The sequence below is a fragment of the Callithrix jacchus genome, chromosome 2, assembly GCF_049354715.1.
Source record: "Callithrix jacchus isolate 240 chromosome 2, calJac240_pri, whole genome shotgun sequence".
In the NCBI taxonomy this organism is placed as follows: Eukaryota; Metazoa; Chordata; class Mammalia; order Primates; family Cebidae; genus Callithrix; species Callithrix jacchus.
This window is the reverse complement of record NC_133503.1, coordinates 76,226,014-76,242,231: the sequence shown is the minus strand read 5'-3', so window position 1 is coordinate 76,242,231 and position 16,218 is coordinate 76,226,014. Positions and strand designations below refer to the sequence as shown.

Sequence of the window (16,218 nt, the reverse complement as noted above, 5' to 3'; positions counted from 1 at the left end):
TTGACTGGCTCAGGCTCAGCACCTCTGTATGTGTATAGGGAGAGGACAGTAAAAACATAAAGCTGGGAGGATATGTATCTGTGGACGGAAAGGGACCAGCTGACTGCTCCTCAGAGCTGGGGTGGTGGGAGAGCAGGGCTCAGGCAGAATTCCAAACTAGACATGGTTGGAAGTAGGGAACCCAGCATCTCTCCCCAGGTGTGTCTCCAGTTCCAGTTGCCTACCTTTTTAGAGGCCAGATAAATTCTGGGGAGGAAGAAGTCTGTCCATTCCTTTCAAATCATTCTGCTCCTATCATCTATGGTTCATACCTTACAGCACTCAGGGAAAAGCCAGGTTTCTTCATTACATGAATACTAGCTGTCATTTCTCTGGAATGTGCTGTCCGGATTAGACTGAGCCCATTCTTGAATCTCAGCCTGGAGGCAGAGCCTCAAAGGATCACAGATGGGGCTTGGGCAGAGCCTCAAAGAATCACAGGTAATCACAGATGACTTACCTACCAAGAGCCTGCAAAGTCTTGCCCTGGTGGGAGAAGGGGATAACTAACTCTGCTAGCCTGGAGAGCTGGGCACCTCCAAACAGCAGCTCCCAGACTGCCACATCAACACTGCCATCTCAGGCAGGGTTACTCTGGAGCCCTATCCCATTTCTCCCAATCCTGGGCCCCTTAACTCAAAAGGCTTTGTATAAAAGGTCCTCTAATTAGGGTCAGAATGGAAAGGGGCAGAATCCAAGAGGGACTGTGCCCCACAATGTGGGAAGAGCCAAATCCCATCCCATCTCATAACTATGTCCACAGCTTAAAACAGAGTAGATAAAAGTATGTGTACCTGCCCAGTTCCCCTACAAAGTATCTAGTGCTGCCAAAAGCCTTCTCAGAAACCCTCAAAATCCAAGCAGAATAAATCTGGAGGTGAGCAATGTCAAACCCTCTTTTTTGAAAAACAAAGTAACACCAACCTTGAGCAGAAAACCAATACTGAGTTTTATCTGTGGTGCATCCCCAGAGTGTAGAACAATGTCTGTCCACACTGAACCACAACAAAAAATACTTCACCACAGGCTTGCAAACTACAATAGAAGATTTTACATTTCTTCTATATAATGAGTTTTTATGGAGTATATTAACAATGAATACTGTATATCAAGATGGAGAGATCAAAGCATACTGTTAATTGAGAAAAGTGGACCCCAAATAATATGCAGTCTATAATTCCATTTTTGTAAGGAAGAATTAATGCATGTGTACATATAGAGAGATGCAAGAAAAGGTTCATACGTCTGGCTATATCTTAGTGAAGTAATTTCTTTTTTTATGCTTATTTATTTCTCTAATCTTTCTACAAGAAATTCCATAGCAATTTTTAAAATTATTTTATAATATGCTTAAAATGTAAAAAAACCAAAGCAGGCCCTCCTCAAATAGACTCCGAAGGGGCTCTGCCAGCCCGTGTTTGGACCCCCCCCCCACAGGGAAGTCCTGCAAAACCTGCCAACACCCCAGCAACAGTGATTCACCCATCAGGAGACTGGCACTGTTTCTAAAAACAGGGCAATTCCAAGACATACAACCAGAGGTCCCACCAAGCCTGCTCTTTGGAAAAGACATTTACAACCTGGCCAAATGGCCATGGAAAGATGTTTCCAGCTGCAAACCAGCAACGTCCTTAGCTTCTCTCCTTACCTCATCAGGCAGACCCTCTGCCAAGCTCCCAGCTGCAACCCAAATGCAACAGCTTGAGTTTTAACAATGTATTTAACGGCCTAGAGACAGAACATGAGTTTGCTGAGAACAAACTGGTCTTGCTTGGCACTGAACAAGAAGCTGTCTGCCTTCTGTGAAGAGGGAAAATCTAACTGGACAACAGCCCCCCACCACCCTCAACTCTAGGACAACAGAGCTGAAAGAACCTGTGTGTTCCACCTAAGAGGATCCAGAGGCTCCAGGAGACCTCGCTACCAAAGCAAGTGGATGTCCATTCAGGCCCACAAGCTTCTGTCATGGCACCCTAGGCAAGGATGGAGAGCATCCTACTCTCCTTAGCCTCAGTCATCACCCTGATCTGAGCCACCCCTAATCTTCCCTACAGCCATCCTGGCCCCCATTACACTGGCCTCTCCACATCTCATCTGGCCTTCCTCCCACCTCTGCTCTACAAAGTAGCCAGCATGGTTTATTGAAGCTCTCCTTTGGCTCTCTACTGCCATTGGGATAAAGTCCAAACTCTTTAGCCCAAAGGGTCCTTTTGACTGTGTGACCTGGCCCTGCTGCCCTCTCCAGCCTCATCTCACCATACCAGGATTCGTATCTTTGACAAGTACTTTATGTGAAAAATATTCTCCTTCATCAAGAACCTAATAAGGCCAAGATGTTTATCTCTATCTATCTACATACTTTCTCTCATCTGGTAAATGAACAGTGGTTGACTTCCATTTCCCCACCTGGATACCATCAACACCACAAAGTCTTGCTTCAGTAACTAGACAGTGAAATAGCAGAGAAGGCTGTTAAAACTGACATGCAAAAGCCATGTTGGGTTTTCAGTCACAGTCTTGGCAGAGACCTGGCAGTCTGGATTAGACTAATTCATAAAAGGGATAAAATTCATATACCACTATATTTAGGATGCATCTTAAGTCCCACCTTGCACCCTCTTGGTCTCACCCATCTCCCAGGTCCCAGGCCATTTGCTTTGCCTCACCCCAGCAGAGGAGACCATGCCAGAATCTCTGGTTCTTCTCAGTATCTGCTAACTTTGATGAATTACCAGGCTGGCCTCTTCAGTGGCTACCAAAGGGCCCTCAGAGTGTAACTGAGTATATCTCTGTGCAGAGTAGCCAGCTTGCTAAAACACCATCTCCCATCCTCCTCTATACCTCACTTTTTTTTTTCTTTTACTTTTTTTGAGACAGAGTCTCGCTCTGTCACCCAGGCTGGAGTGCAGTGGTGTGATCTTGGCTCACTGCAACCTCCACCTCCCAGGTTCAAGGGCTTCTCCTACCTCAGCCTCCCAGGTAGCTAGGACTACAGGCATCCACCACCATGCCAGGCTAATTCTTGTATTTTTTGTAGAGATAGGGTTTCACCATATTGGCCAGGCTGGTCTTGAACTCCTGACCTCAGGCAATCCACCCACCTTGGCCTCCCAAAGTGCTGGGATTACAGACATGAGCCACCACACCCTGCCTGCACCTCACTTTTCTTTTCCCTCACCCTGGCTGCCCTGCAATTACACCTTCCAATAAAGCATTAAGTACTTAAGCTCTGCCTCAGGCTGTTTCCTGGGAACCTAGTCTAAGATAACCGCTATTTGTTTCCAGAAATCTTTCATTTCTGCCATCTAATTCTCACCAAAACCTTGTAAGCTAGGTAACTATTGCAGATACAAGAGAGATACAAAAGACAAACAGCTGAGGTTAAGAGTTTCCTACATACCTGACATCTGACAGTAAAATCAATGACAGAACCAAGACTCAAACCCAAAACACACTCTGCTAGATATTATGGCCATCCAGTCCTATTCACTAATATATATGTTACCTTACAGTGCAATAAACTCCCAAACAGGGGAGCCACACTTTGCCCAGGAAGAGCATGCCGGCCCGGGAAGAGCATGCCGGCCCAGGTTAAGGACATTATCATGGGTTACACCAAAGATTCATACAGTAGGTCCATGACATCCCTGGCTGGATCTCACCAAAGGGAGGAAGAATGAGACATGAACCCAGAAAACAGCAACACAGTCCGTTAAGATCAGATTGGTAGTCACTTCTACCCTAGACATCACAGCACCCACAAATAACCAACCAGTCCAGCTCAGGGCAAGGCAGTATAGTCAAATGGATAGGCACACCTGCCCCAGGGTCAAACAGACCAAGAGTTAAACCCAAGTTCTAAGCCACTTTCTGGCTTTGTGACCTTGGACAAATTATAGGATTCCTCAGTTTCCCCATATATATCATATATGATATATATAAGTCCTAGACAATATTAGGACCTATATCTCATAGGGCTGTTGTGAGGACTGAATGTGATGACAGATGTTGGCAGGTAGTCCAGCACCAGTCATAATTTATGCCAATCATTAGTATCAAGGGCATCAGAGAAACGTCAGTGGACCTAAGGCAGCCAGCTGCCTAGCCCAAATTAGCTGATTCCTGGGTGAGAAAGAAGATCCAGACTAGGAGACAGTATAGATGCAAACAAGGCAGAAATTGGGTGACATCCACATCCCAGAAGCACCTCAAGAGATCAAACATTTAATTCAGGAGAGACTGGAGTCAGGTATAATGTAAATATACTGATAACCCTGGAACTGGTCAATCACTGGCTCTAAAGCTCATCAAGGAACGTTCTCTAGCAAAAGGCAGGGGATTAGATCAATACTCTAGGATCTCATGCACTTATATGCCTCTGACCTGCTTATTCCAGGCTCCGACAAGTACCCAGGCTTGAGGATCTCCACTACACCCTGGCCCTCAGAGTTCCAGGTACAAAACAGGCCATACTCTAAGCAAGCAGTTCCTGAAAGGCCCAAAGCAGATGCTGGCCTGTTTCCAGGCTCAGACAGATTCCATCTGAGCTAGAGAGCACTCTACCCAAACACTTAATCCTCTGCCCTTCAGGTTAAGAGTTCTGACGCCACAGAACAAGACCTCTCTTCTAGGGCTCCAGTATATCATGCAGACTTTTCATTCTCTGCTCTGAGGGAAAATAAAGAAAAAAAACAACTGTCTTTCTCTCCCTCATTCCATGTCCCTAGCACAAAGCCTACAGACCACAGGACCTTCCAGTCCTCTTTGCTCTAGGACAGGCTGATGTCTTACCCTAGGGAATGTCCAATGTCCAAACTGCTAGATGTGAGCAACTTTTCCAAAGTTTAACTCTCACTCCAGCACTCTGCTGGACTTGCACGTGCTTGCCTCACATCTTTTCCTGCCAACGTACATCTGCATAATAGTAAACTCTTGACAGATACCAGGAGCCAGGGACACACCCCCAGCCCTCTGCACACTATCAGCCAGCGTGGCCACAAATCAGCCAAGGCCTTGCCTCTAGCCTCAGACCCTCCCAAGGATGTGGGAAGGCAGAGTGAAAAAGGGAGGCCTTCTTAGGAAATGAGGAGACCCTAGATTCTCTCACCTGACTCATTTCTCAGAGCTACACCCACACAGTCTCTTCCTTTGATTAGCACAGCCAGGCTCCTCCCCTGGCACATGGCCAGCTGCCAGTATGAAGCAGCAATCTCAGAGTATGAGCTACCCACAGGCAAGAATAGTGCCTCAGCCACCTCCTCTCTCTCCTCCCTCATTCCAGCCCTAGGCACACTCTAGTCAGAAGCCAAACAGGCAGAAGGCACTCAAGGGATAAACTGAGATCGGCTGGGGGAAGTCTAAATAGGTGACTAAGTAAGCACTGTCTAGAGTACCCCAATGCAGAGCTTTCTACAGGATACAAGGGCCTATCACATGCCACAGACAATGCCTCAGCTTAAAAGTCACTGGGTCTACCTACTGAGCTCTCGGAGAAGCAGGGTGATCCACTATGACAGCATCTTTGGGATGAGGCCCCAGCCAACTTACTCCATCCTTGCTACGTGGCTTCACTGGCTGGGCCACATAGTGGACACTTGGCTGTGTAAGAGTAAAGAGGCCTTTAAAAAAAAGAATTCAAAGACCAAATATTCTGTGAGTGGGGAGAAGCAGACAGACTGGGCCCTGAGGCCCTGAACCACAGTGAGAGGCTGCACCTTGGACACTTCAGGGGCAGTTTAAGTATTAGCCAAAGGAAATCCTGGTTTATTTAACAGAGACTAAATTATGGAACCTGTTATGTCAGATGAGATATAGGCTGAGAACAAGCAGCAAATCCCGAAAACATCCTATAAATTCTTAGGTGAACAATGGATCTCTGCAAAGTCTGGGACATTTAATAATGCCCCAAGCTACACAGTAATGTCCTCCAACCCTTGCTCTTAGGACCAGGATCTCCTACAAGAGGGCTGGGGCTGTGAGGCCCCAGATGGTCTATATCAAGAAGCACAAATCTCAGGTGTCACTCTACAGTAAAAGACAACAATCTCAGTCTTGGGAGGGATTCCATTGCTCTCCTACACCATCTTAAAGGGTCAAATAGAATACAAAGGCCAGGGACCCACCTGGGCTGCCCAGCAATACCTGAAGCAGGAAATGCCCTGATCCAGACTCATGATGCAAGGGTCAACTGGGCATTTTACATATGCAGGGCACAGTACCAGGCACCACTGTCTTCTCACTCCAGGGTCTTGTGGATAGCATCCATGGACAGCTAGCCCCTACAGTGTCCCTTCCCCATCACCTTGCTTCCACTACAATGCCATAAAGCATGACATCGGCCAAGGTCTCTGCTCCCACTCACATAGGCTGTTCCTCTGTCCACGCTGCCCTTTTGCCAGCCTTCTTCTGAGCTCATGGGTCACCTCCTCCAGGAAGTCCCCTGGCCGGAGGCATCCAGTCCTCTACCAAATACCCAGAGCCCTTATTCCCTTCAAGCACAGCGCTCACCACACTGCTCTGGGCCCGGACCTTCCCACTAGCTTTTCCAGTCCGCCTGTCCCACGGTTAGCAACTGCTTGCGGTTTCCGGCACACAGAAGGGTCCCGTTTGTTGAACTAGTTAACGAATTTTCACGGGTCTCTGCGGCTGCCAAGGAAAAACAACGCAGGTTCCACAGGGATGTCTGGATGAGAAAAGTCCTTCTGATCCAATGCCCATCTAATGGGCTCCAAGCTGGACCCTGCCCAGACAAGACCTCGGACTCCCAGCCCCTGCGAGGGAGCAGAGCGGGCCTTGCCAACAAGAACCGGCCCCTCAGGGCCAGGCTAACGCAGCGCCCCCGCTCCCAACAGCGGGCAGCCGGGGGTCAGGACGCCGCTTCCCGGGAGCCCGACAAGGAAGGACCACCAAGTTCCCAGCCCCGCCCGACAGCCGAGCGGACGGCACGAAGGGCGGCGGCTGACCTCACCACACTGAGTTCGGGAAGGCGTGAGGGCAGCGGGACAGGAACCCAGACGGCTGAGGGCGCGGGGCTGCGGCCCGGACTGCGCTGCGGGTTGCTAGCGGCGCGACCCCAGGCCCCGGCCCCTAACTTTCAGCCCCGCGCGGGCAGAACGCACGGTCCAGCGACCCCTGCCCACGCCCCAGCCCCGGGGCAGATCTGGCGGCTGAGCCGGCGGCGCGCTCACCTGAACACTCGCAGCTCCCGGCGTTTCCAGAACCTCCCGCGGCGTCGCCCAGTCCACTAGGCACCTCCTCCCTCGGCCGCTCCGCCTCCCGCCGCGGCCGGGGCTCCGCCCACTTGAGCCGCAGCCTGGTCCTAACCTCACGCTCCTCACGCCCGCCTGCGTCCTGGCTCCGAGCTCCGAGGGCCCTGGCGGGGGTCGCTGTCCTCTGCGACCCTTGGGTACGCCCAGGCTACCCGACCGCGTAGGAGTGGGAGCCGAAGCGGGAGCGGGAACCAGCGTGGGAGCCGGAGCCGGAGCCGGAGCCGGAGCTGGAGCTGGCCGCCTGCACCCTTCATGCCGCCTGCCGCCCACCGCACGTAGTCCGCGCCCGCCTGGCTTTGGTGCGCCCCCACCTGCGGGCCTTGGCCCGCCCTCCTTCCCAGCCCCCGGGCGCCTGGTGAGGTCGCCACGACCCGATCCCCGCGCCGGGGCTGTGAGGAGAGCGTCCCCTGGAGGCTGAGGGATTTCCCTGCCTCCGCTCAGGCCCATTGCTTGGGGTGCCCTGCCGGGAACACGGGCCCCTTCCCGGCACCACCACAGAGGCTGTAACAGGAGACTGGGGTCACCGGGCTAGGAACTGGGTATTAGAGGGAGGAGGCGGACCAGTGGAGAAGACGCTGAGGAAGACTAGGGACCTGGGGCCCACACCCTGGAGACCAAGACTGGGTGGCCCATCCTCAGGGTCGAGCTCCCAGAAGGGTTCAGAGTCCCGGGATCCGGTTCAGGCAGTCCTGGTATAATGTACAGGGATGATGGATTGATAAGGAGGCCCATCAAAGGCTGGCAGGGGTGGGGGGGGGGGCGGTAACAATCCGGGGGTGCACTGGGTTGCCCAAACTTTTCTTTATGCCATGGGTCAAAAAGAATGGACACCTGGTTCAGCCAGTCCAGTCTGAAAGAGAATAAGAAGAGATGCAGCAAACCTCAGCCTGAGTGGGAGGAGGCCCTGGCGGCCAGGCAGGTTCCCACGCCTGCTCTGTGAACCTTCCTCTCATGAATGAGGGGAAACAAGGTCTGAGAATCTCATCAGAGATTCTCAGGGAACAAGCCCAGAGCGTGAGATGCCCAGCCTCCGCCCGGGCCCAGTTTGGATATTCCCTATGGCACATGGGCCAGGCAGGCGGCCCAGACCTGGGGAAAGGAGCACACACTCGGAAATACATATAAAACACGAATAAGCCTCCGTTTCGGCCTGTGTCAGCCACTGGCCTGAGCCGGGCTAAAACCACACAGAAACCCTCCTGCATCTGCTACATCCACACAAGCTTCCTTCTATCTCACCCTTCTCAGGAGCTTGCCTCGTGGGTCATCCCTTTTCTCTCCTGAAGGCTCAACCACCTGCTCTCAACTGGCTCTTTCCCATTGGCCTATAAATATGTTAAAGCCTCTACTATGGGAACAAAACCCTCATTCGACCCCACTGAGTGTCTCTGTCCTCAACCATGGCAAAATTCCTTGAAAGAGCCGTCTCCTCATCCTCACATCTTTCCCACTCTTCAGGCCCTACAGTCAGCCTTCTAGTCCCCTAACAGCAACAAACCAGGTCTCAATATTAACTATATCCTCTAATCTCTAAATTCAACGACTGTTCTTCAGACCTCATCTGCCAGATCCCCAAGCAGTGTTTGACACCCAGCGATGACCACTGCCCCCCGGATCACTCATTTCCCTTGGTTTCCCCTTATTCTCTCTGGCCACCTCTGCTCAAGCTTTAGCATCCTGCTCTCCCCATTAGTAAAGGTTGGGGGTTCCTCAAGGCTCAGGTTTAGGCTTTCCATTTCCCTTTTCTCTTTATTGTTTTCCTATACACACAGGTGACACAAATTTCTCTCTTTACCCTTATCCTTACTGCTGAATTTCAGATTCATACAACTCATTGTTCAGTCTACATCCCCACTTGAGTGTCCACAGGCACCTCAAGGACAACATGTCCAAACCACAGTTCTTGTTCTTCCCCACATCTCCCCACTCCACACATGCTGTCTTCCCTGCTATACTGAAGGAGAAAATTCCCATGAGTTACCTAACCAGAAGCCTGGGAGTCATACTTGGCAGCTCCCTCTCCCTCAGCCCCAGACCCTACTCATCTATGTCCCAAGGCTGTTCAATTTGACCCCTAAATCTCCTCTAATCCACCCATTTCTCTCCGTCCTTTTTCACATAAGCGATGGCAACACTTTCCTGACTGGCTGCCCCTCCATTTTAGTTCCCTTTCATCTCTCCACTACAACCATGAGTACCTCAAAATGCAGAGTTGAGCCCATTACTTGAAGCTAGGAAATTGCACTGCTCTTGAAACATCAAAAAGTGGTTTGTAAGGCTCCACATGGTTTTACCTCTGCTTACTTCTGTAGCCACATCGAACTTCCTTCAGTTCCTCTAACTGGCCATTCCTCCTCCCCATCACAGACCTTTACACATGCTGTTCTTTATGTCTAGAAAAAATATTTCTCCCTCCCTGATTAAAACCTTTAGATCCCCTCAGAGGCAGAGAGTTGAAAGGGCCTCAGACTCCATGTGGGCTCCTGATCTATTCATTTCCTGGGGCTGCCACAACAAATTTCCACAAACTGGGTGGCTTAAGTCAACAGAAGTTTATTCTCTCACAGTTTTGGAGGCCAGAAGTCCAAAATCAAAATGTTACCAGGGCATGCTCCCTCTGAAGGCTTTAGGGGCCAACCCTTCCTTGCCTCTTCCTGCTCCTTGTGATTCAGGAGTTCCTTGGCTTGTGGCAACATAACATAACTCTCTGCCTCTGTCTTCACCTGTCCTCCATCTCAGTGTCTGCATCTTCTCCCCTTCTGTTTCTTATAAAAATACCTGTCATTGGCTGTAGGGTCTACCCAGGTAATCCAGGATAGCCTGGGAGGTCTAACCAGGTAATCCAGGAAGGCTTGGCACTGAAGCCTCCCTGAATGCTGATGACTCTTGCAGGCCCTGAAAATCACTGCAGCAGCTCCCCTCATAACCTGTAACTTAATGATATCTGTAAGGTCCCTTTTTCCAAATAAGGTCACATTCACAAGATCCAGGTAGTAGGACATGAATGCAATTTGGTGGTGGGGGATGGGGAGGAACCATTTAATCCATTACACTTGACATTCGCCTATGCCCTCAAAGGCTTCTGGACCAGTGTAAATCTATCACTCAGTTTTGAATTTCCAGCCTGGGTCCACTCCAAGACCACATCATCACAGCCTTTTCTTTGTGGCCACTTGGTAAGTTAACTCATTATCTCATGTAGGATCCCCCAGCTTCCCCAACTTTTTTCTGTCTCCTGACAAATACCAAATGCCTTGACCACTCTATGACCTAGATGGCTGAAGGTTTTTTCTTGCAGGCTTGAGCGCCAGCTGGGGCCTTAAACATTCCCAGGCACTGATAAAAGTGTTTAGATTGTTGCCCAAAACATTGAAAGAAACTAGCCCTGCCCCTGAGCCATATTCCTTAAAACCTCATATAAATTCCATACCCAGACCCCTTGCAGCAGACATAACTAGATAGAACATCCCTGTCTCACTGTCTGCCTGGAGGATGTACTGCAGCCCTCTCAGAGATGAAGAGATTTCCCTAATAAATGCTTTGGAGTGACCACCCTGGCATTTAGTGCTACTTTCTTTGGAATCCCAACCATGTCAGGATGGTTTGGGGTAGTCCCATGTGGGGATTCCCCTGACACTGCTTTTGGGGCATCTCCAGCTGCAGGTTCAGCCAGGATAAAACATCTCCCCCCAATACCATACCCCACACCACCCGAACTCTTCTGCTCCAGCGTTTACTAGATCTCGGCAAATGTCAACATCTCCCAGTCATTTCCCTTTTCTTTCCCACTGCAAGCCCCCCTGGAGATCTTACCTGGTGGACGTCTCTCAGTTCACTTACTTCTCCTCAACCCTGCTGTTGCAGACCAAATTCAGGACACTACCATCTCTCTCACCTGGACAATCCATCCTAGCCCACTCTTCTACTAGGCTCTCTCTATCCTTACTCCATTCTACAGGCAGAATAACATTGTAACCATATGACTCCAATCATATTATTTCCATTTAGAACATCTCAAAGGTATTCCATGGACCCAAGCATAGACACAAATCTCGCCAAGGCTGCCAATCCCCTTTTATGCAGCCCTGATGGTCTCTCTTATGTGCAGCCTCAAACATGATGCTGCAGCCACTCCAGGCACTTTTCAGTTCCCTGGCCTTTGAATGTGTTGTTCCTCCTGCCTAGAACACTCTTTTCCCAAAAGGTTGTTTCTTTCAAAAGCCTTTCTGGTCCTAGCCTGAGCCAGATCCTGCCATAGGCTCCAAAGCTCCTCATGGACGAGTTTCATACATGCTACCTGACCTCATTCAATGTCTACATCATTTACCATTTGGCACTCCTGGGGACTGCCTCTATCTTATTCATCACTGTGTCTCCAGCTCTAGCATAGGGTCTGGCATCCAGAGCCTAGACAGGAATTGGTGAACAAAAATACATGAATGCATGAGTGGACATTCCCACTATTGTGGTCTCTAGCAGACCTCACTGAGCACACCCAGTGTGTGTCACTTAATGAATCCACAACCATCTTGAACAGCCACACATCACAGCATGTTATAGAGATTCACATCCTTTCTCTCCAAATACATTGTATGAACAAAGCCATATCTCCCTTCTGGAACAGCTCTGTGGTGTTCATTTATGCATTTACTCAATGAACATTTGTTGATCACCAGTTAAGGCCGAGGCTGGGAATTCAGGGACCACACATGTCAAAGGGGCTCTGTCTAGTATAATTAACTAGTAGGTAAGTAGAGGCTCACCCAGCAACTTTGTTTAGGGAGGGAAAAGCCCAAGTCTTTCCAGCTGGGAAAGGCTACTAGCAGGAGGTAGTGCCTACCTAGTAGACCCAGTCTTAGAGACCCTCCCCAGGCTCAAGATCAGGCATGGCCTATGACCTTTGACACCAGGGTGGCCAGGGCATTGCCAAATGAGGCTCTACCTCCATGCCATCCCTAGGCAATATCCCCGGCCAATGGCTCCTTTAAGCAGTCTGGACTTGTTTGCCTGCCATCCCCACCCCAGAGGAAGAACCTGCTGTTTCCCCAGAAGGGATAATAAAAACATCTGTGCAGGGTGGACAGGAAATTGGATGAATAGGAGGGTGGGTGGAGCATAGCCCTTAACTCTAAACAAGGGCCTCCTCAGCCTGCCCTGCCCCAGCCTCCTCCCACTCACCTGTAATCCCTATTTTGGGGAAGGGGAGTGGGGCAAGCTCCATTGCTTGGCACTGAAGCCTCCCTGCATGCTGATGACTCTTCCAGACCCTGGAACCACTGCAGCAGCTGGAGGTCTGGTCAGGATTTATGACTATCTGGCCTTCCATGGAATTTCCCAGAACAAGGCCCTCAGGATCAACCAATGCCTCACGTAAGGCATTGTATATGTGGATACACATCTGTATTCTTCGGCACATTCGGCATGCAGCTGTCCACTGGAGCCTGGAAATAATCCTTAACCCACCCTAGGTTTCTCCCCTTAGAGACTGAGGAAAGACCGAGTGTGTCTCAGTTGGCTGGTACTTTGACTCAAGGCCAAACACAGCACAAGGGGCAGCTTGAGTGGGGCTACCTAGTGGCAGCCCTACTGCTTCTGAAATAGAGCCTATGCAGGAATCTGGCCTTATAACCTGGTGGGGAACCCTGGAAAGGGGAAAGGGAATCTGACAGAATCCTCAGAAGCCCGTGGGAACAGGCTGGGCAAGATCAAGTGGGTCCCTAGAGAGTGCCCCCCTAATCCCTGAGCCTATTTGGTGGGTGCAAAAACCAAAGCAGGCTACAACTCTCCTACCAGTTGCCTCCCCCATGGACCCCTGCAACCCAAGATAAGCAGAGCCAGCCCCAGGCTGAGCTGTTGTTACAGGCACCAAGACCTTCTGGAACTGCAATCACTCAGCAAGTCCAGGGAAGGCTCCCCATGGTATAAAGAGTGAGCTTACACTACAGCATTCCTTCTCACTACACCTCCATCCTGGGGAAGAGGCTCTGGACTAGCATAAATGCCCAGAGGGCAGGAGTTAGCTAGGCGTGGTGCTTGAAATCTGATATTTTGATGCATATACTGTAAAGTATACTTTTAAAAATTATTTTTACAGTCCAGCAGCCATCCTTCCTCCCTCAACCCTGAGCCTATACTGGGGCTGGGTGAGGATTAGAGATAGGTGAAGATGAGGTGAGGGTTGAGGATAGCTGTTGGGCATCTGATGTAGCTATTATCTAAAAGGCTGAAAGTTCAGTGTTTCAATATTTTTTAGGCCTTGTTAAAATGTCAGGAAGCCAGTAGAAATAAGTTGTATAAAGAGCTTACTAAAGCTGATAAAGGCTAAGTGAGGTCGTAGGGGTGAAGCCTTACTTGAATAGGTCTGGTTTCCTATAAGAACAGGAAGAGACATGAGAGTTGTATCTCTCCACATTTGCACAAAGACGAGCCCATGTGAGGACACAGGAAGAAGATGGCCATCTACAAGCCAGCAAGAGAGGCCTCACCAGGAACCAGCCCTGATAACTTCTTAATCTTGGACTTGCGGCCTCCAGAACTATGAGAAAATGAATTTCTATTGTTTAAGACACCCAGGCTGTGGTATTTTGTTTTGGCAGCCTTAGCACACTAATACATCTCCCCAGTTCATTGTCACAAGCCTCGAAGGCCAAACACACAGGTCACCCTGGAAAGCCCTCTTTGATTTGGGGCTTAGTGGTGTGCAGACAGTAGGGGAGTAATAAGAGGTAAAGCTGCAGAGATCCCAGGGACAGATCATCTGAGGCCTCATGAGCCACAAAAAAGGATTTGGATGTGAGGCTAAAGACAAGGAGCAGACATCTCAGAGCAAAGGCAGGGGAGAAGCAGGATCAGATTTGGGATTTAGGAAGAACACCTTTTCTACTGTGGGTGAGGGGGAGAAGGAGGAGTAGAGTTTGGCTGAGGCAGGGTCTGGCGCCATCTAGGTGACAGCTGATAGTGACCTGAACTAGGAACTGTCAATGAATAGAGAAGTGGATAGACTTAAGAATTGATGAAGTAAAGTAAGAAGTGCTATGTTCCTTCGCTCACTCATTTATTCAAGAAACAGTTGTTGAACACTCTGTCCCCCATTCTGAGATCCCTTTTAGGGACAAGGTCCTACTTGTTATCCAGGCTCCCTCAGCCCTGTTACCCTAGAGCAGCCCTTGCTAAAGGAAATCAGTGGCAACCCACAGACAGTACAAGAACGGAGAGTGAAAATTGGCTGCCTTCAGAGAACACACCAGCACTCTTCTGGGTTTCAGGCTGACGTGGAATCTTAATCACAGTGTCTGACTTCCTCAAATTCGAGACTCCTTTCATTGCAAGGTAACCACCCATTTAATGACTGTTTTAGCACAAACTCTCATGGTGCCACCCTTCCTCTTCTTTTTTTTTTTTTTTTTTTTTTTTAATTTAATTGAGACAGGGTCTCACTCTGGCCAGGCTGAAGTGCAGTGCACGAACACAGGATGGAGTTCAGAGGCTCACTGCAGCCTCAATCTTGCGGGCTCTAGCGATCTTTCTACCTCAACCTCTCTGGTGGGACCACAGTTGCATGCTACCACACATGGCTAATTTTTTTTTTTTTTTTTGTAGAGACAGGCTGCCTACAAAATTTTTTGTTGTTGTTGCCCAGGCAACAAAGTTCTCTCTAGTTTTAAATGAATGTACTTCACCTTCCTATAATGAAACATGTTAGTAAGGCACCTTATATCCTTTCGGGAGTGAGACTGGTGTCTGTGAATCTAACCCAAGAGTGATCCTAGCCCAATCAAACATTGCTCAAATTGTGCACTGCACAATGAAGCCTGGAGCTCCAACTACATCGCAGACATTATATAGATGTATATGGTCATTAGAGCAAGTTTTCAGTAGATGGAAATAAAGTGGCTGGGCTCAAATCTGTAATCTCAGCACTTTGGGAGGCTGAGGTGGGTGGATCACAAGGTCAGGAGTTCAAGACCAGCCTGAGCAACATAGTGAAACCCTGTCTCTGCTAAAAAAAAAAAAAATATATATATATATATATATACACACAAAAAAAAAATTATCTGGGCATAGTGGCACACGTCTGAAATCCTAGCTACTCAGGAGACTAGGGCAGGAGAACTGCTTGAACCCAGGAGGCAGAAGCTACAGTGAGCCAAGACTGCACCACTGCACTTCAGCCTGAGCAATAGAGCAAGACTCTGTCAAGAAAGGAAGAAAGGAAGGAAGGAGGGAAGGAAGGAAGGAAGGGGGAAGGAGGAGGAGAAAGGAGAGGAAAGAAGAGAAGGAAATAAAGTGAATTGAAAAGGGGGTATCTTTTGCTAATTTTAAAAAAAAAATCACCACATGAGCTATCACTGGCTAGCCATAATCCCAATCTGCCGCCACATAATCACAAAAGCCTGAGTCACTGGTGTGGCTGAGGCTTGCTCACCCCTGCCTCAAGGACTCTAAACCCTCTTGTGGCCTCTTCCTGCCCTCATCTGCCCTGCTAGTATCAGCTCCAGTTGCATCTCTGATCTCCCCTTCCCTTCAGTAGACACCACCATTTGAACTTGCTAGTCAGCCCTGCCTTGCGCCCCTGCAGGACACTGCCCTGGGGCTCTTACCCACCACAAGGAGGGCAGGGCACTCATTCCTCCAAAGGCCCTGACTACCTCATACCACATCAAACCTATTCCATACACCCACATGCCACATAAATACATTTTGAACTTAACCATGCAAGAACATGGCTGAGCTTCAGTTGACTATGACTGTAACATACTGTTAACATTTGCTATATTTAGTTTTTATTTTTTTAATGTTTTCTGTATTTTATTCTTATTTCAAACATTTGCATAAACCTGTGAGAAGCTTGATAATCCCTGACCCTCTAGTGCATGAAAAACAGAACAACTTGGCCATAGCCTCCAGTAAG

General features: G+C 49.2%; 1 protein-coding gene across 21 annotated transcripts in view; it reads right to left on the bottom strand.

Moving 5' to 3' along the window:
* The window catches only part of P4HA2 (prolyl 4-hydroxylase subunit alpha 2), a 34,399-nt gene extending 27,115 nt beyond the window's left edge, over window positions 1–7,284 (bottom strand). For 10 of the 21 annotated variants that reach the window (XM_035290905.3, XM_035290904.3, XM_035290898.3 and 7 more), the window contains exon 1: window positions 7,227–7,284. The gene's annotated coding sequence lies outside the window, so the exon portion shown is untranslated. Of the gene's footprint in view, window positions 1–6,400; window positions 6,688–7,001 lie in introns of those variants that run through there. The other 11 variants (XM_078364875.1, XM_035290897.3, XM_078364880.1 and 8 more) reach the window with 6 other exon arrangements.
* Between the last annotated feature and the right edge of the window lie 8,934 nt (window positions 7,285–16,218).